The sequence below is a fragment of the Chelonoidis abingdonii genome, chromosome 1, assembly GCF_003597395.2.
Source record: "Chelonoidis abingdonii isolate Lonesome George chromosome 1, CheloAbing_2.0, whole genome shotgun sequence".
NCBI lineage: Eukaryota > Metazoa > Chordata > Testudines > Testudinidae > Chelonoidis > Chelonoidis abingdonii.
This window is the reverse complement of record NC_133769.1, coordinates 229,114,902-229,138,159: the sequence shown is the minus strand read 5'-3', so window position 1 is coordinate 229,138,159 and position 23,258 is coordinate 229,114,902. Positions and strand designations below refer to the sequence as shown.

The following is a 23,258-nucleotide window of genomic DNA, read 5'->3' as shown; positions in this document are numbered from 1 at the left end:
CATACAATGAGGGGAGGCAGCCTCCCAGTGCTAGTGACTGGCCAGGCAGACATTAACGGTGCAGGGCGAGGAGACCAGCAGTGCCTGCGCTATAAGTCAGGCAGACAGAATCTTTTCTTTACACAGGAAAGGAGGGGGCTGCTGAAGCTCAGCCCCAGTTGCGATGATAGACGGTTACAGCCGGTCTGGTACCATCTACTGGAGTTCATTCCTTTTTAACTCAGGCCCCCGCCAGCCTCACCTGAGGCCACCAGGAGCACTCACGGGCTGATGGTGACGATGGATATCAGTCATTATTGCACGTCTGCACCGGGGAGGGAGAGAGCCGGATACTGCTTCTTATGCTGCAGCATCGTCGTCTACCAGCAGCATTCAGTAAATCATAGGTGACATTGAAAGAAGTCAAGAAACTATTTATTTCCCTTTTCTTTCCTGTGCGGGGGGGAGAATAATGATGAGCTATTCCCTGAACCACGCCGGACAGTGTTTGACCCTACAGTCCATTGGGAGTTCAGCAAGAATGCAAATACTTTTCAGAGACTGCTGTGGACTGTGGATAGCTGGATCCTCACTACCCTCCATCCTCCTCCATGAGCGTCCATTTGTCTCTGGCTTCCCGTTACGCTTGTCAAGCAGCCTGTGTAGATTTTTTTTCAAACGAATTTGCATTTCGTCTTCTGTACGGAGCTCTGATAGAACAGATTTGTCTCCCATACAGCGATCAGTCCAGTATTTCCCATACGGTCCATGCTGGAGTCTTTTTGGAATTGGGACTGCATCGCCACCGTGCTGATCAGAGTCCATGCTGGGCAAACAGGAAATATAATTCAAAAGTTCGCGGGGCTTTTCCTGTTTACCTGCCCACTGCGCGCTTCCGATTTAGATTGCTGTCCAGAGTGGTCAGTGGTGCACTGTGGGATACCTCCAGAGGGCCAATAACGTTCGATTTCCGTCACACAACAGTATTCCGATTAATACTTATCGATTTTAGTGTTACTCCTCTCGTTTTGTAGGAGTACAGAAATCAATTTAAAGAGCCCTTTAAATCGATTTAAAGAGCACCGTAGTGTAGGCGGGTACAGCATTAAATCAATTTAACGCTGTTAAAATCGATTTAACAGCGTAGTGTGGACCAGGCCTAAGGCAGTACAGGCTAATATGGGCTGTACGGTGTACCAGTAAAAAGTGGCTGCCGGTACTGGCCCCTACAGCTGATGTTGCCCCTTTTGTCCCCACCAGGCCACCAATGGGAGAGGGGGGCAAAAGGAGCAGCTGGCCCTTAAAAGGCTGGCGGTTTAAAAAGGCCCGGAGCTCCGGCTACCGCTGCTGGAGCCACAGGCCTTTTAAATTGCTGCTGGAACCCCAGGCAGCACGGACCAGGCAGCACAGCTGGTCTGGCTGGGGGACGCTGACCCCCAGCCCCGCCCCTCCCGCCCAAGGCCACTCCTCTTCTGGGGGGGCAGAATTGGCCCCATACAGGTAAGAGTTCAATTTTACTTTCACCCCGATGACACTTGTCTTTGGCATCATTCCCCTCTGTTAGGCAGAGGTTTCCCTGTGTAATGCTGACCTTGACTGCATTACTTGTGAGCTTATGTGAGCTCCTGTGCTCCTTGGAGAGATAAATTAAGGGCAGGGGCAGAAGTGGAAGCAATGGAAGCACATTTCTTGAAGGAGCCATTTTGCCATGAGGGATGTGCAGGCCCAAAAAATTGTTACTGGGCCTAGACTGTACCAATGCCCCAGACCAAGACACATGTATTGAGATCAGTAGGCCATATCCTTTGCCTGCTCCGTGGGCAAATCCTCTCCCATCCCTGATGGAGTGACCTGTCAGACATTGGCAGCATCTCTGGGCCTGTATGCAGGTTTCCCTGCAGTAGGCACAACCAGGTCCTTCAATCTTTATATTGCACTGAAACTTTTACCAAAAAGTGTCTAAGGTTTCTTTGAGTGAGACTATATAGCAGCACTATGCCTTATGTGGCTTTGTGTATGAAACTACAATTCTGTAAAAGAAGATGATTGCTATTTAAAAGAACATATTTGAAGATAAGTGATAAGTGATCCTTTTTATCCAAATAGAGGTCCAAATCCTGCACTCCTTGGTTCTTATGAAAGCAAAATGCCATTGACTTCAGTGATATTTTGCCTGAATAAATACCAAATATTCACACTGGGATTTGGCCCTAGCTGTGCTTGTGCAACTATCATCACAAGCACAGTAGCTGCACGTGACAGTGAACACAAGAGGAAAGATCCAATGATGTGCTGTATAGAGATCAATTAAAACAAATGCTTAAGTGACTTTCTGAATGGAGGCCTTAGCATTTAAAAAAAAACAAAAACAAAAAACCACAACCCACCTCTGCTCCACCCATCAACAAAATCTCTATTTTAGAAGTTAGTCTAGAAGGTGTGGCCGAAATGAGAACAGAAAAATATCTATGTACTTGCAGCATACACACCCCAAACCTCCTTTTATCTCATTCTTAAGGAGATCCATCATCACTTACCTTCTGACAGCAGCCTCCATGCACAGGCTGGGCACGCAGAGAGCAAAGGCAAAGGTGGGGCTGTACAAGTGAATTTAGCACATTGCTGCTTGTGAGTTATTAGTGTTCTGCTGTCACTTTATCCAGTACAGACAGATCCAAAAAAGACTGACGTTAAAAACAAAACTAAAATAATTATTTTAGAGCTATAATTAGTAAATAGGAAAGGCTCAAATTACTGTGTAGAGTTGAAGGGAAATGCCACAGCTGACTCACAATAACAGATTTAAGAGATTAAACAAAGACATGCTAAGTAATCCAGTCGATCCCCACTGCCAATGCAGAATTATTTCCTACAATACATTCTCCAATGCTTTGTCCAGTCCTGTGTACATTTTATTTATATCAGCACATGGTATTTATCTTTATTCCCTAAGTGAATTACATTTATTTTGTATTTCAGTAGCACAGAATGATTCCAATCTGGATTAGAGCATGTTGTGCTAAGCACTATACAAACACACAGAAAAAAATTCCTTATTCTAGAGAGGTTACTCTTGTGTCTAAGTGTTTACAGGATTGGGCCCAAAACCATTTTGGTATTGTTCTTTGCTGACTTGTCAGCATCTTTTTCTTTAAATGTGCCCCATTTTGAGATGTAGACACAGAAGAACTTTCTGAAAGGCAATGAGTGATATCCTATCCTTCCACATAGGATGAAATTCATCCCTGTGTAGTGGGCCAGTGCCAGATTTGTGCACTTCTTATGACCTACTTATGCTACTCCTGGGGGAATTCTGCACCATTGCGCATTTATATCCCCCACAGATTTCTTTGCTTCCATGCAGAAAAATGACTTTCTGATGGGGAAGCAAAGGGAAGCCACAACAGTGGTCATGAGATCCTCCTCAGCAGTATGTTTTGGATGTCCAGGGCAGGTAGCAGAGAGGTAAATCACTGTGAGGCAGGGCGCGAGACTGAGGAAGAGCCGGCTGTTAGCTCCTACCCTGCACTAGGCTCAGATGCTGGTCCCGGCTGGGCTGGGGAGGATGGGACTTCCTCTTCCTGTGCACGGCATCCGAGGCCGTGTCAGACTCACCCCCAGATTTCTCCCGTCTATAGGAAGCTTTGCAAACTCTTTCTCCTTCCCTTGCCCCCCATGCTTCCTGCACCTATTGTTCTTCAGTTGCAGGGGGAGGGATCACTGTACAGGTAGCTGCTTCCCTATTCCCCCAACCCCTCTGCATCCAGAACCTCTCCTACCTAGACCCTCCTGCAGAACCTCACCCCCCACCCTCAGCCCCTGCCGCCGACAAGCTCCATTTCCCCTGCACCTGGACCACCCCAACAAGCCACTCACAACTGGATTCCCCACCCTGCCAAGCTCCAGCCAGCTTCACCTGGATTCCCACCCCCATTGAGCCACACTCCCCCACCATCTGGACCCCCTGCTGAGCCTCCCACACCCAGACCCACCCCTCACGCTGAGCCCCGATTTCCTTCACCTGGACCCCCCTGAAGAGTCCCATTATCATTGCACCCAGAACCCCCCAAGAAGTCCCTGTGCATCCGATTCCCCCGCACTTGGATGCCCCACTGAGCTGCCCACACACAGATTGCCCCACACAGTACCCTCTCAACCCACACCTGGATCCCCCCACACTAAGCCCCTCCACACTTGGATCCTGCCTTGCTGAGCCTGCCTGCCCACACCTGGGGCATATGGCATGGAGGGACAGGGCCCTGGAGTGTTTCTGGGGCAGGCCCGGTCCTTGCACTGTGTCAGGGTTGGGTGCAGCCTCATCACTGAATCCATGTCCCAGGGGGGAGCTGCACAGTGATCTCCCACCCCTGTTCAGTCAGCGGCCTGTGCTCCCCAATGCCACACTAGAGTCTCCAGATTTATTTGACAAATAACTTTTGCAGAATTTTAAAATAGTGTGCCCAGAATTTGAATTTTTGGCGCATAATTTTTATTTCTCTCGCAGAATGCCCTCAGGAGCATGATGCTCCCATTTAAGTGGTACAGAGGTCCTTTTGCTGGCATTTTGTACCTAGGTCAATTTCACACAATACAAAAGATACTTGCAGTTTCAAACTCACAAAAAGCAGAACTCTGTATTTCTCAATTTTTTTATCATAATCATCATCGAATTATAAATGTAGCAAGAATGTCTGATTGTAAGCTATACATTCCTGGAGAATTATTGAGGTTCTTGGATGGCAAATCCACACAATCTGCAGTGTTTTTCTATCTGGGTGCCAGAGGCATGCAAAAATTATTCAGGAAGGTAAAGCTTTTATTTAATGTCAGAAGAAAAACCTGTTCCCTGCCTACGCACATTTTACTGTGTATTACCAGGCTGCTTCAGTGTTTTCGTAGAGCTAGTAACCAAAAGAATTCATCTTTGTGAGGAGCCATTTCTGATACTTGTACGTGAACCTGTGTTATACTGTTATTGTTTGGTTTACAGTAGGGCTGTAGATTAATCACAGTTCACTCGTGAATAACTCAAAAAAATGAATCACACTTGAAAAAATTAATAGCGATTAATCGCAGTTTTAATTGCACTGTTAACAATAGACTACAATTGAAATTTGTTACATATTTTTGGATGTTTTTCTACATTTTCAAATATATTGATTTCAATTACAACACAGTGTACAATACAATACAAAGTGTACAGTGCTTACTTTATATTATTTTTTATTACAGGTATTTGCACTGTAAAAATGATAAAAAAAGAAACAGTATTTTTCAATTCACCTCATACAAGTAATGTAGTGCAATCTTTTTATTGTGAAACTGCAACTTATAAATGTAGATATTTTTTCTTACGTAACTGCTCTCAAAAACAAAACAATGCAAAACTTTAGAGCCTACAAGTCCACTCAATCCTTCTTCTTGTTCAGCCAATCGCTAAGACAAACATGTTTGTTTACATTTATGGGAGATAATGCTGTCCACTTCTTATTTACAATGTCATCAGAAAGTGAGAACAGGCATTTGCATGGGACTTTTGTAGCCGGCATTGCAAGGCATTTGCATGCCAGATATGCTAAATATTTGTATGCCCCTTCATGCTTTGGCCAAGATTCCAGAAGACATGCTTCCATGCTGATGACGCTCATTAAAAAAATTATGCATTAATTAAATATGTGACTGAACTCTTTGGAGGAGAGTTGTATGTCTCCGGCTCTGTTATAGTAGTCTTGGATGATGAGTCAGCACATGTTGTTCACTTTCACTGCAGATTTCATAAAACACAAAGAAGGTACCAATGTGAGATTTCTAAAGATGGCTACAGCACTCGACCCAAGGTTTAAGAATCCAAAGTCCCTTCCAAAATTGGAGAGGGATGAGGTGTGGAGCATGCTTTCAGAAGTCCTAACAGAGCAACATTCCAATATGAAAACTACAGAACCCGAATCACCAAAAAAGAAAATCAACTTTCTGCTGGTGGCATCTGACTCAGAGGATGAAAATGAACATGCATTGGTCTGCACTGCTTTGGATCATTATCGAGCAGAAGCTGTCATCAGGATGGACACATGTTGTCTGGACCGGTGGTTGAAGTATGAAGGGACATACCAATCTTTAGCTCATCTCGCCCATAATTTTTGTACTTAATTCTACATTTGTAAATTTAACTTTCACGATAAAGAGATTGCACTAACAATACTTGCATTAGATTAACTGAAAAATACTATTTTTTTACAGTGCAAATATGTATAATCAGACATAAATATAAACTGCGCATTGTACACTTTGTATTCTGTAACTGAAATCAATATATTTGAAAATGTAGAAAACATCCAAAAATATTTAGATAAATTGTATTCTATTATTGCTTAACAGTGCAATTAAAACGGCGATAAATACAGATTATTTTTTAATTTTGTAATTAATCATGATTAATTTTTTAATCGCTTGACAGCCCTAGTTTACAGTTACATGTGAATGAGAGGTATAAAACTTAGACATGCATGTCAGCCATTACAATATAAAGACTATATGCTTTACCTTTATTAAACAGGAAGAAAATTATCTTTCAACACTTTCCTAGAGTAGGCTTTTGTTGCATATCATGAGACAAGGATTCTGACTTGTTTGTCCCTCGTGCGGCAGTGATTCGCAGGGTAGGGTGCATGGATCATTAGTGGCTCATAAGGTCCTTCCTACTGGTCTGCAGAATGAACCTAACAGTCATGGATGGAATTGGGCAGCAGAATGCTGAGCCTCACTGTCAATCAGTACAATATTGTAGGCAGAAAACAAAAAGGGATTTCAATTTCTCCTCCCTTTCTGGCAGTTCTGTTTCCATCAGGGCTCACTCATTTTTTCTGGATGTTTTTTCTATTAATGAAGATGAAAGGATCAGTAATGCTGAAAATGATTGCCTTTACCATTCAGCCACTGAGTGACGCAACCCGAGCCTGGGCTGCTCCTTAGCCATGGAGGGCATCATCACCCTCTTTAGCAATCGGCATCTGTGGCTTTGGATGTAATATCTGTATTTCCACAATATGAATCAAAAGCCATTACTTTATGGGAAAGCTCTAGTTATAAAACAGGATTTATCTTGATAGAAATAAGCCCTTTTGATATTTCTAGTTTAAGTGCTAAGAATAAGGATGCGTGATGATGTTAGCAAAGATTGTCTGGGGTAAGACAGAGTTTTTCAGATTATCTATCACAAACAGGAATATGTTTCAGTTAATGCTGATGATAGTCTATAAGATATTGTAGGATAAGGAAGGGACTGTTTAGGGCACTTCAATCTAACAGTGTAAAGGTGTACGGCCAGGGCTCGATCCTCCCTGGGGAGGAGAGGAGCCACATTGGCCTCGATACACGTCATCTAAGTCAGCCCTTTTCTTCAGGGCTGAGTGACGCTGTGCAGTCGCTTGGGGCTCCAGTCTTCTGCTATGGGGTGGGGCAACAAACACAAAGTTATCGAGGCTCAGGCCCTTTTGGCTCAGGGCTGAGAAAACAATAGCTCAGGCAGCTCAAGCCCTTTGGTGCAGGGCCGAGCAGTGGCACAGTTAAAGGGGCCCAGCCCTTGGTTCAGGCGGGGCAGCAAACACAACATCACAGAAGCTCACACCCTCTTGGTTCAGGGCTGAGCAAACAATCACTCGGCTTAATGGCCTCCTCAGGCCGGGGAGAGGGGTACTCTGCCACCCGAGTACGGGTGGCAGGGGGAACGCAGGCCTACCCACTCCACTACGTTCCAGCCCGGGGCCCTAGTAGCGGTTATCACCGCTAACGGTCAGTGGGGTTCCTGACCGCAACACACTGACATGGGTTCAGGTATACATGCAGCCTGACTGGAGTCGGCTGCCCCCGGGCTACTTCCAATCTCACCCTCTGGGTCTACCTGATCTGTGGCGTCAGCCCCTGAGAAGTCCAGTAGCATGGGCCCCTCCCAGCCAGGGCTGGGCGGTAGGTCCGGCAGTACCTCTGGGAAGTCCAGCCAGGCCTGCTCCGGGGGTTCCTCGGGGTAACAGCAGGGACGGGGCAGCTCCGGCAGCTCCTCCTTGTAGCGGGCGCGGGGAAGCTCCGGCAGCTCCTCGTCATAGCAGGCGCGGGGAAGCTCCGGGGAGTCAGGGCAATGGCCCTGGGCCTCAGCAGCTTCCCAGTCACGAGCACCCTCTGGCAGGTCTGCTCCCGACAGCGGCTGGGCTTTAACTGAGGGCTGAGGGCCGGCTTTTATACTTCCAGGTTGCCTCCTAACCCTCTGAGGGGCGGGCTCACTGCTCTGTGGCCCCGCCCCCTTAGGTGTCTGACGGGGCTCGAGCCTCCCTGGGGAGGAGAGGAGCCACACCGCCTCGCTACACTCAGATATAGAGTGAATTGTACCCAAAAGCTCCTAAACTGAGGGGTGGGGGAAGACAGTAGGTAGCGTCAATCTTTATCCAAATGGCTTCCAGGTCCAATCCTATTGTACCATAAATTTCAGGTAATCCTAGCCCCATGATCACTGATGTAACTGTACCTCTAATCCCAGGATTTGATGGTCACAAGGTTACAATGTAATCTTTTTTGAGCCTGTCATAGTGTACACAAACTCCACACTGGAGAGCAAGGAACAGCTCTGGGCTTAGGTATCCCTGCCCAGACACACACTGCAAAGCCTGCACAAGCTGGAGGCAGGGCTTTACAAAGGAGTGCAGAGCAGTTTGGGGAGGGTGGGCAGCAGAAGGCAACACATGGCTGTTCCATGGGGAAAGCACTGCCCAGAAGCTCATTGCCTGGGATCTGACAGCACAGACCTGTACAAGCATTCCAAGGAGAGGCCAGTGACAGCATGTGCAGGTCAGAAACTATACTGAAGTGATTTACTCTGGGAAGCAAAAGGAGGCTGGAGTCAGAAGAGGTCCTACTGGCAGCTGATTAGCATTTCAAGGTGCCGATTGGAGCTGCCCACCCCTGGACTGGAGCCTGGTGGAGAGAGTGAGCCAGGGCTCCCTTACCCACTCCAAGAGGATGTTACAACAAGAGCTTTCACCTATGTAAGAGTCCTGCTGGAGAAGACTTTGACTCTTTGAGGGGTCAAGTCCCCCACCCGCAAAGCCCTGTGCTAAAAGGGAGGACTGGAAATCCTTGGGATGGGGCACTGAAGGACAGGACTGTGTTTCAACAGAGAGGTGACAGGTCAACCCTTGCGTGACCACTAGGTAGCTGTGCACCCTCTACAGAGCCACATACAATACATATGCTAAGGTTGGGCAGATCCTCTAGGGAAAGAGAACCACCTGCATTCATGGCAACATAAACATCACTCATTATACTATTTGAAAGTTGATCCTTAGACAAACAGCTCTACCTGAATTTAATTATAAAAGTACACAGTCTCAGAATTCAGCCATCCCAAAGGGATGTTACGAGATTCCCTATAATCTAAACATTCATTTTAATACAAATGAAAAGTGTTGTTCTTCTGGGTGCTGAGATCAGCTTCGCAATGTAATAATGTTCCATCGAACAGCTGGGCTGGTTTTCCATCTCACTTCACTGGTATAATTTTGGAGGAACTCCACTGAAGCTGATGAAGTTACTCTGGATTTACACAGTGGTAAATAAGAACAATTTTTTTCTAAGATACTCCTTGACTTGAGTTTGCTCAATCCATCATTAGTTTCTGTTGGTGTTTGATTCTCCCAAGGCATAAACGTAGCGATCTAAATTTTCCCTAGATATTCCTTGCCTGTGCAGGAGTGTAAGGCCCCATAACTACTTTCTTTGCATAGCCAAGTGAGAGCCGCTCAGATGGGGGCTCTAGACACAAAGGGGCAGCCAGTGGTTGCTCACACAATATTCCCCCTCTGAGCAAGTTGGCAGGGAAGAGTTGAAATGTCTGCCCCTAATGCACAGGGGGAGTATGTTGCACTCCAAAAGAGAGTCAAGTAATTTGCTCCCCACTCAGAGCAAGGGGAGAGACAGGGTGGGAACTGGGGCTCACGAGGTAGCAGGTCCAGTGGCAGCATGCACTTCAAGCATGTAACATTCTCCTTATGATAACTACCACAAAGAAGGGTGTCTGGAGATTTAATGGCAAGTATACAGTGGAAGTTGCACCTATGGAATAGTTGCACGTTTTGGCGACCTGCGCTGTAGGTAATGCCTACATTTAAAATTTGAACACCTAGGGACAAATCCTACCCATCCTCTGGTCATGTGGAAATATTCCTGGCAGTGTAGTTCTCTTGCACAAGATGAGAGCAAGATTTTGGAGAACCAGACAAGAGATATGCAGCCTTTGTACAGTGCATAGGCCAACTCTGCAGAGAACACAAGGTTTGTTTGGGGACAGGGCTGGTGATGCCTAGGGAAGAGGCCAGGCCAGGGCATTCACCATTTCAACAGTTCTCTGATCATATCTCTGCAGCCCCAACTTCCATACACAGTGAAAAGAATATTTCATTTTCCAGGAAGGATTCCCCTGCTCCATCAGCAGAGATCCCAAATGTTCAGTCAAGATACATGAGTTTAGTGCTCGGAGAGATTTGTGCCACAGTGCAAAACCTTTTCATGAGGCCAGCAATGTCCCTAAAATAATCTCTGTTATTTACTACCTTTCCTAATTTTTTTCTAAATATAGAAGCTCAAATGAGTGTTTGTAATGAATTGTGAAAAGGTTGGAAAGCTCATTTTCTTTATTTATTATGTTTTTAAAAACTACATGCAAACTGTCCAGATAAAATGCAGAATAGGTAACATTTACAAGGCAATTGGAAAAGCCTGATAAACACTAATAGGTTGGTGCACACATTGTCAGAAATATATGATCCACCATTTGGTCAATAGCTAGTACTACTTAGCCTTTGAGATAGCACCTTTAAATCAATAGCTCCTTTTTAATTTTTAATGTCCTTATATCATTAGCCTGTTCTTGTGTCTCTTTTTATTGCTTATCCAAGCTATTGGCAGTGACCTTGACATTATTCTAGGTTTTTAGAACGGATCATGTTTCACTTGAATTAGCAAGCAGAGGAAGAGCTTTCAGTTGATTTAAAATCCTTCTACATTTTAAGATCCTCAGGTGAACTGTTATTGTTTAGGCAAAAGACAATTTTGTTCCCAGTATAAAACACAAATCTGGATTAGATAGCACTGGATAGTCCTAGTTTTAATATATATATATAATAAGAGGGGCAAGTAATCTGACATGTCGTGTAGTTACTTGTGTGTAACGACTACATTGCAATAGAAAATTATTTCAACCTATTTTAAATTTTAGTTAGCCAGAGAAATCAACACCAGTCTTGGTTCCCTTTTTATGTTAGTTTGAAAAGGAACTCTGGAGTTTTTTCTTTATTTGGGATTTTACATTTTTTCTTTCCCCATGTTCCTTACAGTTTTACTAAAGTTTATGCAATGTGCATGCAAGTACTTTTGTCTTCAAAAGATTCTATTTTCAATAACAGTCAGATAGTAAAGTTACTATGGTAATTAATTATATCTAAGTCCATTTAGTCATCTATATATTGCCACACTAAATAATATTTTCTATGGCAAAAGAAAATAAGTACAGGAGCTCAGTAATTAAATTATATAGCTAATTATAGAGAGCAGAGTTTCACAAATCAATTCATACTGCAAGTTAAATAATCTTTAAATGAACACTCCTTTTACACAGACCAATCCCCAGAGATTGATTTCTTGCTAGTGGTGTTTTAATTATCATTTCCTTTTTAACATATCAGTGGCTTACAATCTTTTACTGCTCTGTGTAACACTGCCTGTACATTGGACTGGTATTAGATTGCTGCCATAAAACCAACATGGTGATTGCATTAAAACACTTGTTTACTTTTCAGTGAGTTACAGGAAATACTTTAATTGGATTGTTTGATACAAACAAATGCATTGCACTAAAAGTTACAAAGCAACTAGGGCATGATCCAAAAGCCCTTTGAAGTAATTTGAGTCTTTCCGTTAACTTCAGTGGGCTTTGGAACAGGCTTTTATATACATTTGCTTTGATCTGAATGTTTTTTTATCAGGGTCCCCCTCAGTCTTCTTTTCTCAGGACTAAACATGCCCAATTTTAGTAACATTTCCTCATGGGTCAGGCTCTCTAAACCTTTTATCATTTTGTTGCTGTCCTCTGGAATCTCTCCAATTTGTTCATCTTTCTTAAAGTGTGGTGACTAAAACTGGACACAGCTGTTCATAGCCTTCAAAGGGAAAGCAAAGCACAGGTGCTGGCCTCTTTAGGTACTGCTGGGGTTATCACAGTATAGGCAGGGAACTGTGTAACCTGGAAAAATCCTTGTATGGAGGGAGAGAGACATGCTGAGACACCCAAGAGAATGATGGCTGAAGAGCCAAGAGCCTAGCATATTCTCAAGGAACCACACAGGGGTAATGCAGGTGCAGTTGTCCTGAATTGTGGCATATGTGGTAGCAACATGTGTGGGGTCTATGACAGTGTGAATTCCCAGCAGTCACACAGTTCTTTCTAAGTAAGCGTGTTTATTCTTAAGGTGACAGCATCACACAGAAAACACATTACTCCACCTCGGTGAGTGGAACAGCACTAGAGTTGACCTTCCCAGGTCGAATTAGGGGTACTATAGACACAACACTGTGTAATTCAATGGGATTGGCCTCCAGGAGGTGTCCCAGAGTGCTCCAATGTGACCGCTCTGGACAGCACTTTCAACTCCACTGCACTTCAGCCAGGTACACAGGAAAAGCCTTGGGAACTTTTGGATTTCATTTCCTGTTTGATCAGCTTGGAGAGCTCACCACCACATCTGACCATACCTGCCCAGGTCCACAAATGTTCTCCAGTGTGGAGCATACAGGAGACACTGGAACTTATTACTGTGTGGGGAGAAGAGTCTGTGCAGACAGAGCTCCGAACCAGAAGAACAAAGGCTGACATCTATGCCAAAATCGCACAGGGCATGGGGGACAAAGGCTACATAAGGGACACACAGCAGTTCCGTGTGAAAATAAAGGAGCTTCGGCAAGCATACCAGAAGACAAGGGAGGCAAACAGTCACTCTGGTTCTGAGCCATAGACATGCTGCTTCTATGAGCAGCTGCATGAGATTCTAGGCGGGGACCCCACCAGTACTCCAACACTCTCTGTGGATACCTCCCAGGGGCTCCAGGCTGCCTCGGGCAACAACAAGGAGGACATCGTTGATGAGGAAGAGGAGAATGCACAGCAGGCAAGTGGAGGATCCATTCTCCCCGACAGCCAGGACCTTTTCCTAACTCTGGAGCCAATCCCCACCCAGGATCTATTGTTGCGGGACTGTGATGGTGAGGATGGCACCTCTGGTGAGTGCACACTTTGTAATCACACTACAGGGGTTAAATGCAATTGTGGTTAAAGTTTAATCTGAAGTAAACAATTGAGATACAGCGTGGCCAGTCCAACTATGCAAAGTGTGCTTCCCCGAAAAGCCTGTTTATGTGCCAAGAGTTTCCCCACCAAAAAATGTCCCTAGGTGGCCCTGACACCTCCTACCCTTTTTTGTATGCCTACCTGAAAACTGAAATCTGCTGCCCAGCTCTCTGCCGTGTGTTGTACCTTACTGGTAGGCACTTCTTTGAAAAGACAAAATGTGTCCGTGTACCTCAGGGAATGTATTATGGCTGTAAAGTGTTTCATTCATTGCAAGAGTTAACCTTTTGTTTTCAACAATGTATTTTCTGTAAGGCTACCCTTGGGAGGCGGTTTGTTGCAGCTGCAACCTTGTCTGTGAGTGCTTCCTCCACACCATCACAATGGCTGTCCCAGATTAGAAGGCAAAAAAAGCGGACCAGGGAAGACATGTATTGTGATTTGATGCATTCCTCCAAGACTGACAGGGCCCAGCTGAATACATGGAGGCTTACACTGTCAGAGACCGTGCACACTGATGAAGAGGTCAGGAAAGCATGCAGGGAACAAGAGCGTAACATGCAAGAGAAGATGTTGCAGCTTATGGGGAAGCAAACAGACATGTTGAGGTGTCTGGTTGAGGTGCAGGAAAGGCAGCTAGACCTTAGAGTCCTGCTGCACCCAATGATGAACCAGCTGTCCTCCTCACCAAGCTCCATACCCTCGTCTCCCAGATATCCTAGAATGCAGAGGGCAGGGGGTAGAAACTGTTATCCCTTGAACTCAACTCCAGGGGATGGTTCTTGGAGCAGAAGGCTCTCATTCACACAGCTCTGATTGCTAGACAGTGCAATTGTAATAAGCTGTGTATCCTTGCCCTCCCCCAACACACCCCTGTGTTATCTGGCCCTTAGACCCAGGTTATTTTTGGTATTCATTGCTGTCTCTGATCAATGTTTGTTAGCATAATAAAAATGCATGGATTGAGAACAAGAGGCTCTTTATTCACTGTGCACACTGTGGTTGATGGGAGTTTAGTTTACAGGGCAGTACATGCAAAAAAGGGGGCATCTTGGTAAGGAACAACACACAGAACTTTCACATCAGGGTTGGATCATTCATGAAACTGGTTTTCAAAGCCTCTCAGAGACACAGTGTGCCTCGATGTGCTCTTCTTATTGCCCTGGTGTCTGGTTGCTCATAATTAGCAGCCAAGTGATCTGACTCAACCTCCCTCGCTGCCAGAAACTTTCCCCCTTACTTTCACAGATATTATGGAGCACACAGCAAGCAGCAACAACAATGGGATTATTGCTTTCACTGAGGTCTAACGTAGTGAGTAAACTGTGCCAGGGCCCTTTTAAATGTCCAAAGACACATTCTACCACCATTCTTCACTTGCTCAGCCTATAGTTGAACTGCTCCTTACTACTGTCAAGGCTGCCTATGTACGGCTTCATGAGCCATGGGAGCAAGGGGTAGGCTGGGTCTCCAAGGATAACTATTGGCATTTTAACATCATGAATGGTAATTTTCCAGTCTGGGAAGAAAGTTCCTTCTTGCAGCATTCTGAAGAGACCAGAGTTCCTAAAGATGCGTGCGTCACGTGCCTTTCCTGACCAACCCACGTTGATATCGGTGAAACGGCCCTTGTGATCCACTAGTGCTTGGAATACCATTGAGAAGTACCCTTTGCAGTTTATGTACTCTTTGGCAAGGTAGTCTGGTGCCAAAATAGGGATATGTGTTCCGTCTATCACCCCATCGCGGCAAAGCCATCCACTAGGTCCTGCACATTTCCCAGAATCACTACCCTTCTTAGCAGAAGTGAATTGATTGCCCTGGCTACTTGGATCACAGCAGTCCCAACAGTAGATTTACCCACTCCAAACTGATGCCAGACTGACTAGTAGCAATCTGGCGTTGCAAGCTTCCACAGGGTTATTGCCACTCACTTCTCAACGATCAGAGCAAGTCTCATTTTGGAATTTCTGTGCTTCACGGCTGGGGAAAGCAATTCACAAAGTTCCAGGAAAGTGGCCTTATGAATTCGAAAGTTATGCAGCCACTGCTCCTCATCCCTTACCTGCATAACTATGCAGTACCACCAGTCTGTGCTTGTTTTCCGAGCCCAGAAGAGGCATTCCATCATGTTAACAAGCTCGGCTGCCACTGCCACCATGTATGAATTGCTCCATTCCATGGCTTCCAGCACGGCTATTTGCATGGTATCACATTCTTCTGCCCTGCGGCTCCTGGCTAGGCTCTGCAAATACTGCAGGATGCTGCGTGAGGTGTTTGGGACACTCACAACAACAGTGTACAGCTGTGCAGGGTCCATGCTTGCCGTGCTATGGCATCTGCACAGGTAACCTAGGCTTAGACATGAAAATGATTGTTTGCCATTGCTTTCAGGAATGGAGGGAGGCAGGGAGGGAGGAAACAAGTGCATCATGGGAGGCTGACGCCTTGTACTCAAAACAACTCGTGAAAATGTTTTTGTCCCAACAGGCACTGGGAGCCTAACCCAGAATTCCAATTGGCAGCAGGAACTGTGGGATAGCTGCTCACAGTGGATCGCTCCATGAGTAGATGTTGTGAGGATGCACTCCGCCAACGGAATGTGCACAGAGGGGACATGCAGTATCAACTTTTGTAAAATCAGAGGCTAAATGTCAACTTAAAATAAATTTGACCTAATTTCGCAGTGTAGACATACTCCTCAGTTTCTCCATCTGTGAAAGGACAATTTACTAATATGTAGTTACTACATATGGATATTTTGAGGCTTAATTCATATTTGTAAAGTACTTTGAGATCCTTGAGAGGTGCTATAAAAGTTTTACTGTGGAAGTTCTGATTTGTTTTGTTCCTGTTGTTGAAACAGTGCTTAGATAGTACAACGATAGGGACTTCAGAAAGCCCAGAGAGAATTAGAGAGAGACTCAATGTTGCAAATTTAACACTGGAAAGAAGGTGAGTCAGCAACAGAATCAGAACACAAATCAGAAGAACATTAGAAGCATACAAATTTGCAGTGCTCTGATGGGTCTCACTTCAGTTACTGGACCTAAACCAAGACTTCCTCCTAAAATAACCTTATAATGATACTTGTCTGGAATACATTTTCACAGCTCAAAGTGGAATACAAAAGAAATGATGGAAAAATAGTGTTTTAATCTTTATTTCACTAAATATAAATTTACAAGAACTAGAAGGAAACAGCTTCTAATGTTCTCATGAGACCAACTTTGGCTCTGCAGAGAAGCTCTGGAACTTTGAGTATAGAACTGTGATTGGCTGAAAATCTATTTTGAACATGTAATAACTCCTGCATGGAAAACCACAGGAAAGAGGGCAATGAATGGAATCAGAGAATGGGGATCCAGGAGAAATATTTTCTAAGCCTTTTTCCAGAATTTAGTGTAGTAAGACATCTGAATTTTCCCCATAGTTTTAGTCATTCAAATAGTAATTATGATAACCTCCCAGACTACACATGTAAGTAAGAAAAATGAAAAAGATTCTGCTCTGTAAAATAAAACCAGAGCCTGCCATAGGATTATTACTCTTGAAAAACCAACCAACATTGCCCAAAAATTGGCCTGCATCAGGAAATATCATGCATCCTTCAATGTTAATAGTGTTTTTTTTAACACCACCATACTCATAAACACCACAGTAAGTATAATGATTTAATAACTTACTTCGGCTCAAAGCCTTTCTGAATAAATACAAAGATTTTTTTCAATCCCCACAAATAATATACACTGTCCAGTTTTCATATGACTCTTACTTGAAAATGTAAAGTGGTATTATGAAACACCTTAGCAGATATTTGTTATAAAAAAATCTTGTTAAATGTGTACTTTTTCTAGGTGTAAACTGAAAAATCCTGCATTTATGGTGAAAAATTGGGCATAGTATGCCTGAAATAAGTGATAAAAGTAATGAATCTGAATTAGTGCTAAGAAATATTTTTATAGGAGGTATTATAAAAGGCTAACTCGCAATTTATAAAAGATACAGCAGATGAATCTTGTAGACAAAGGTGTTTCTCCTTTAGAGAAAAAAATCTTTACATAGTCCAATAAGAAAACCAATCAAAACATTTTTAAAAAAAAAAAAAAACTGAATATGAAGATAAAAAACATCAGGTATAGAAGATGGATCTTTCTGCCACAGGGGAAGTTATTTGGCTCAAGTGGGATAAGTTGCTAAGGCCTATTACCATATCAGATCTTAATACCTTTGCAGAAGCACTATTATTTAAATTCCAAAGATGTTGATCCATACTCATTTCTGCAATCCTACAGATTACCTGCATAGCTGGGAGAGAGGAATATGGCTGAACACCTCTGCACTCTGCCTGTTCTCAGCTACTTGTTGGCCATTACAATGTGGTGTAAATTGTTCTAGTTTACACAGGGACCAGAATGATTGCCAGCCAGTTCCAAAACCTGAGGAGCCACAAAGGAAATCTCCAGAATCTATGGAATGCAGAACTTGCTCCCTACCCTTAAACTGCACTGAGATTAACTCAGAATTTGAGTTTGTCTGTAACTTCTTTAAAAACCCTTCAGTAAATGTACTTGATCCAAATATAGCACATCTGACAAAGTAGAAAGCTGATTCTGCAAACCATTATTTGTATGAGTAAGGGTATTCAGGATCAGGCCCCGAAAATGAAAAGAAAATAAAAGAAAATTTGGAGATTAGTATCATTACAGGGACAGGTTCTGGATTGTTTGGGTGTTTTAACTGTGAATTTCCATATTTTCAAATGTTTAGATTTCTTTAAAGTTTAACCTAAACTCTTATTTTTCTGAGATTGAATGCTTAATTTTGTTGTTGGTTTTTAAAACTACAGCAGTCTAGAGCAATGGTTCCCAAATTTGTTCCATCGCTCATGTAGGGAAAGTCCCTGGCAGGCCTGTATGGTTTGTGTACCTTCTGCGTCCGCAGGTTCGGCCGATCGCAGCTCCCAGTGGCCTTGGTTCACTGGTCCAGGCCAATGGGGATGGTGAGAAATGACGAGCAGTACATCCCTCGGCCCGCGCCACTTCCCGCAGCCCCCATTGGCCCAGAGCAGCGAACTGCAGCCAGTGGGAGCAGCAGGTATACAAACTGGCCTGGCCTGCCAGGAGCTTTTCCTGCACAAGTAGCGGAACAAGTTCGGGAACTACTGGTCTAGAGAAGTTTCTTTGGCCTTATGGCTGATAATATATATCAGTAACCTGAATGCATCTTAATGAAGTTTTTTGTGTGTGAGAGAATTTCCATATAATATAAACTAATCTACAGGTGTGTATCTCTCAGTCACGTTCAGTCTTTCTACCAGAAAGATTTCACAGTGTAAGAGATGACTATTAGTCTAGCTAAAGGCAGTCTACTGAAACTGGTTTTTGAATGTTATGATTCCTGATGTCAGATGGCCAAACCAGATAGTCTCTACGCAAAAGAATAAATGGATACAAATCTGACATCAGGAATCATAACATTCAAAAACCAGTGGGAGAACACTTCAACCTCTCTAACCCCTCAGTGACAGACATGAAGGTGGCAATTTTGCAACAAAAAAACTTCAAAAAACACTTCCGAAAGAATAGACTGCTGACTCGAATTAATATGCAAAATTAATACAATTAATCAGGCTTAACAGAGACTGGATGGTTGGGTCATTACACAAATTGAATCTATTTCCCTATGTTAAATTCTCCTCACACTTCTATGGTCATCTTAATTATCACTTCAAAAGTTTTTTTCTCCTGTGATGATAGCTCATCTCAATTGATTAGACTCTTCCTGTCGTATGCATACTTCCACCTTTTCATTTCTCTGTATGCATAAATATCTCGGTTTGTTCCATTCATCATCCAAAGAAGTGAGCTGTAGCTCACGAAAGCTCATGCTGAAAAAATTGTTAGGTATGTCTACACTACGGATTATTCCGATTTACATAAACTGGTTTTGTAAAACAGATTGTATAAAGTCGAGTGCACACGTCACACTAAGCACATAATTCGCGGTGTCGTCCATGTACCTAGCGCATCGATTTCTGAGCGTTGCACTGTGGTAGCTATCCCATAGTTCCTGTATCTCCCTGCCCATTGGAATTCTGGTTGAGATCCAATGCATCATGGTGCAAAAATAGTGTCGCGGTGATTCTGGTAAATGTCATTACTCATTCCTTCCTCCGTGAAAGCAATGCAGACAATCATTTCGCACCCCTTTTCCTGGACTGCCTGGCAGATGCATAGCATGGCAACCATGGAGCCCGTTTTGCCTTTTGTCACTGTCACCGAGTGTATGGATGCCGCTGACAGAGGCAGTACTGCAGTGCTACACAGTAATTCATTTGCCATTGTAAGGTAGCAGAGATGGTTACCAGTTGTTCTGTACCGTTGCTGTGCCATTGTAAATTGGTGATGAGATGCATTATAGTCGTGTGTACGTCTGCTGCTGTCATGGTGATCCTAGCTGCTTGCTGAGTGGCCAGGGGTGCAAAGATAAAATGGGATGACTCCCCATCAATCCTCTTTTATAGTTATCTAAAAATAAGTCAGTCCGCCTAAATATGGGCAAGTGTATAGAGAACCAGGTATCAGAGAACCGAAAGCACAGCCGTTCCGTGTCAGATCCCACAAAAATGATGAGCTGCATGCTATTCACAGGGTGCCCTGCAACACCCCACCCGTTGATTCCTTCTCCCCAACCTTTCTGTCTACTGTGGCATATCCTCCATTTGTGTGATGAAGTAAATAAAGAATGCAGGATAAGAACAACTGGTTTGTAAGATAAAATGAGGGGGAGGCAGCTCCAGCTGCTATGATAGTCCAGGCAGGACATTAAACGGTGGCAGGAAAGGAGCCCAGCATACTGCTATGATAGTCCAGACAGTACGATCTTTCTTTAGACATGAAAGGGGACGGGGCTGATGGAACTAGCCCCCAGTTGTATGAGAGGACGTTACTAACGTTCTGTACATCTACTGGAATGACCGGAGTCATTCCATTTTTACCAAACCCCCGCGACCTCACCTGAGGCAGCAGGAGCACTCATGGGATGATGATGACAATGGATGCATCATTATGTACCGTCTGCCACTGGGAGAGGGAGGGAGAGAATGCTGCTATTCACTGGCGCAGCACCGCGTCTACCACAGCATGCAGTAGACAACAGGGTGACATATAAAAGTCAAGAAACGATTTTTTTCCTTTCTTTCACGGAGGAGAGGGGGTAAATTGATAAACATAACCCTGACCACCCGGACAATGGTTTTGAACTTGCAGCATTGAGAGCTCAGCAAGAATGCAAATGCTTTTCGGAGACTGTGGGGACTGTGGATAGCTGGAGTCCTCAGTACCCCCTCCCTCCATGAGCGTCCATTTGATTCTTTGGCTTTCGTTACGCTGTCACACAGCACTGTGCTGTGGCCTTGTCTATCATTGCCTGGAGTATTTTTCAAATGCTTTCTCATTTCGTCTTCTGTAACGAGCTCTGATAGAACAGATTGTTTCCCATACAGCGATCAATCCAGTATCTCCGTATGTCCATCTGGAAGCTCTTTTTGGATTTGGGACTGCATCACCACCCGTGCTGATCAGAGCTCCATGCTGGGCAAACAGGAAATGAAATTCAAAAGTTCGCGGGGCTTTTCCTGTCTACTTGGCCAGTGCATCTGAGTTCGGATTGCTGTCCAGAGCGGTCACAATGGTGCACTGTGGGATACCACCCAGAGGCCACTACCGTTGATTTGCGGCCACATTAACCCTAATCTGATATGGTAATACCGATTTCAGCACTACTCCTCTCGCCAGGGAGGAGTACAGAAACAGGTTTAAAGAGCCCTTTACATCGATATAAAGGGCCTCCTTGTGTGGACGGGTGCAGTGTTAAATCGGTTTAATGCTGCTAAAATCGGTTTAAACGAGTAGTGTAGACCAGGCCTTAGTCTCTAAGGTGCCACAAGTACTCCTGTTCTTTTTGCAGATACAGACTAACACAGCTGCTACTCTGAAACATGAAATTATATTGTCTCAAGCATTCTAGATTGCCTTCATCTGCTTGACATGGCTCTGTTGAACAAGCCTGTGTTGGCCCATTTATATTTTACCAAAAGTTTCCTGATGCAAACAGGTGCCTCTGATGTAAGCTCTGGCACTGTATTTACTCTAAACATTGATGAGACGGAACATCCGGTCAAAGAGAAAATTGTTTCCTCAAAAAACCAGATTGGCTAATTAAATAAAGAACATCTCTTGGTCATAAAATGGGACACAGCAACTTTTATTACAGAGAATTCACACTTAACAGCATGTTATAAATGTTTCAGTGCTATTGAACACCCCAAAGGGATATTTTAAAAGCACCTAAAATAACTTGAATTTGTTATAAAATAATTATTTAAAAAACAAAATGAAATTTGTTTATTCTACAAAAAACCTCCGGTTCTTTCCAGGGACTACAATGCATAAAGAGTAGAGCTAGTTCATTTCAACAAAGCAGAAACTTTTAGTGGAAGCATATCAGTTTCAACAAAAACCTCAGGGTGATCTGGCTTGACAAACTCTGCTCTGAGTCAGCCAACATAGAAACTTGAACCTTGGTTCCCATGTGCTAGGCCAGTGCCCTAAGTACCAGGCTATAGCACATGAGTCACTTACTTACTAAAATCTTCCTAAATCCAAAGGCTCAATTTTCGTCTGAAAAAGAACATTCTGACACCAAATGTCACTCAAAATGGAATCATTGTCCTCCATACACTTCTAAAGAATATATTGGCACGGATCCCCTGCTCATATCCAAAGCCTCATAACGTGTACAAATCTACTCCAATGCAAATGTATGTAGAATTCCTGTTAATTGAGGGTTCCCTGGAAAAGCATCCCATGGAAAAAAATACATGTGGATCATATAATTAAAGACTGCATCATAATGGTTACAGAAACAGAGGCTGGGTTAACCGTGGGTAACCTTAATTCTGGCATTTCCCAAAAATTGAGCACTTGAATTTGTAATCTTAATGTCCTTTAATCATAGTGTTCTGGATGTAGTTTCCAAATTAAAAAAAAAACTGAGAAAAACCAGAAATATTATCTTGGGGAACCACATTGATCCCCCAGTTTAGGTCATCAGCAGGGTTCAGATCTTAAGATCCCCAGCACAGAACTTTACCACCTGGGCTAACAGAACTACTACAGCTAGCTGTAGTAGGCTGTTATCTCTTATGAGGTGCAAATACTAGAAGGGGTTGAGACACATACCCTACCAGTGGGTTTCAAAACTATCTGCTGACGGTACAGGAATGTAGATTCTTAGGCTTGGCTCATGCCCCTGGACCCCCTCTTTTCTTCTTCTATGAACCCGTCTGCTATACTCTGTTTGCTTCCTCCTCTTCCTTCATACTGCTAGGGGTCCAGCTGGGTGACTATTGAGAGCTCAGGTGAAACAGCCTCCCTTCTCTCAGTCCCTGTGCCTGGCACTACCGTGGCTACTGGTGATTGGGATAACCAACTGCTAGGAAAGCCCGTTCAGTCCCTGCAGTCCTGGAATACAGCATGTTCAGTTGCTTTGTGGGAATGGCCCATGTGCAGCACAGTCATAGGCAGGAGTTCTGAAGGGATGGTGCAGGCTTGCTACAGATGGAATCTTTGGAGAATTTACTTGCCAAACTTTAAGATGTCTCTACTGAGCATGTGCACACAGATGTTTCAGACACTCATAACGTGGCCAAATTTCCATGAATTGTCACAGGAATAACAAAAGACACAACCCTGACATGACACCAGAGTGACTGCCAAATTTCAAGCCTTTCCTCCAAAGCATGGGGGACACTACAGCGTCTCAACAAATTGGTTGTAAGAATTTTTTAATATGGACAAAACATGTTTGAGTTTCTCTGAACACATTCTTG

The 23,258-nt window shown here is 43.9% G+C and overlaps 1 long non-coding RNA gene across 1 annotated transcript in view; it reads left to right on the top strand.

Moving 5' to 3' along the window:
* LOC142046305 (uncharacterized) overlaps nt 1–17,278 on the top strand; it is a 28,516-nt gene extending 11,238 nt beyond the window's left edge. The window contains exon 3 of the long non-coding RNA XR_012655189.1: nt 17,221–17,278. This is a non-coding gene — a long non-coding RNA (uncharacterized LOC142046305). The remainder of the gene's footprint in view (nt 1–17,220) is intronic.
* Nucleotides 17,279–23,258: the final 5,980 nt, after the last annotated feature.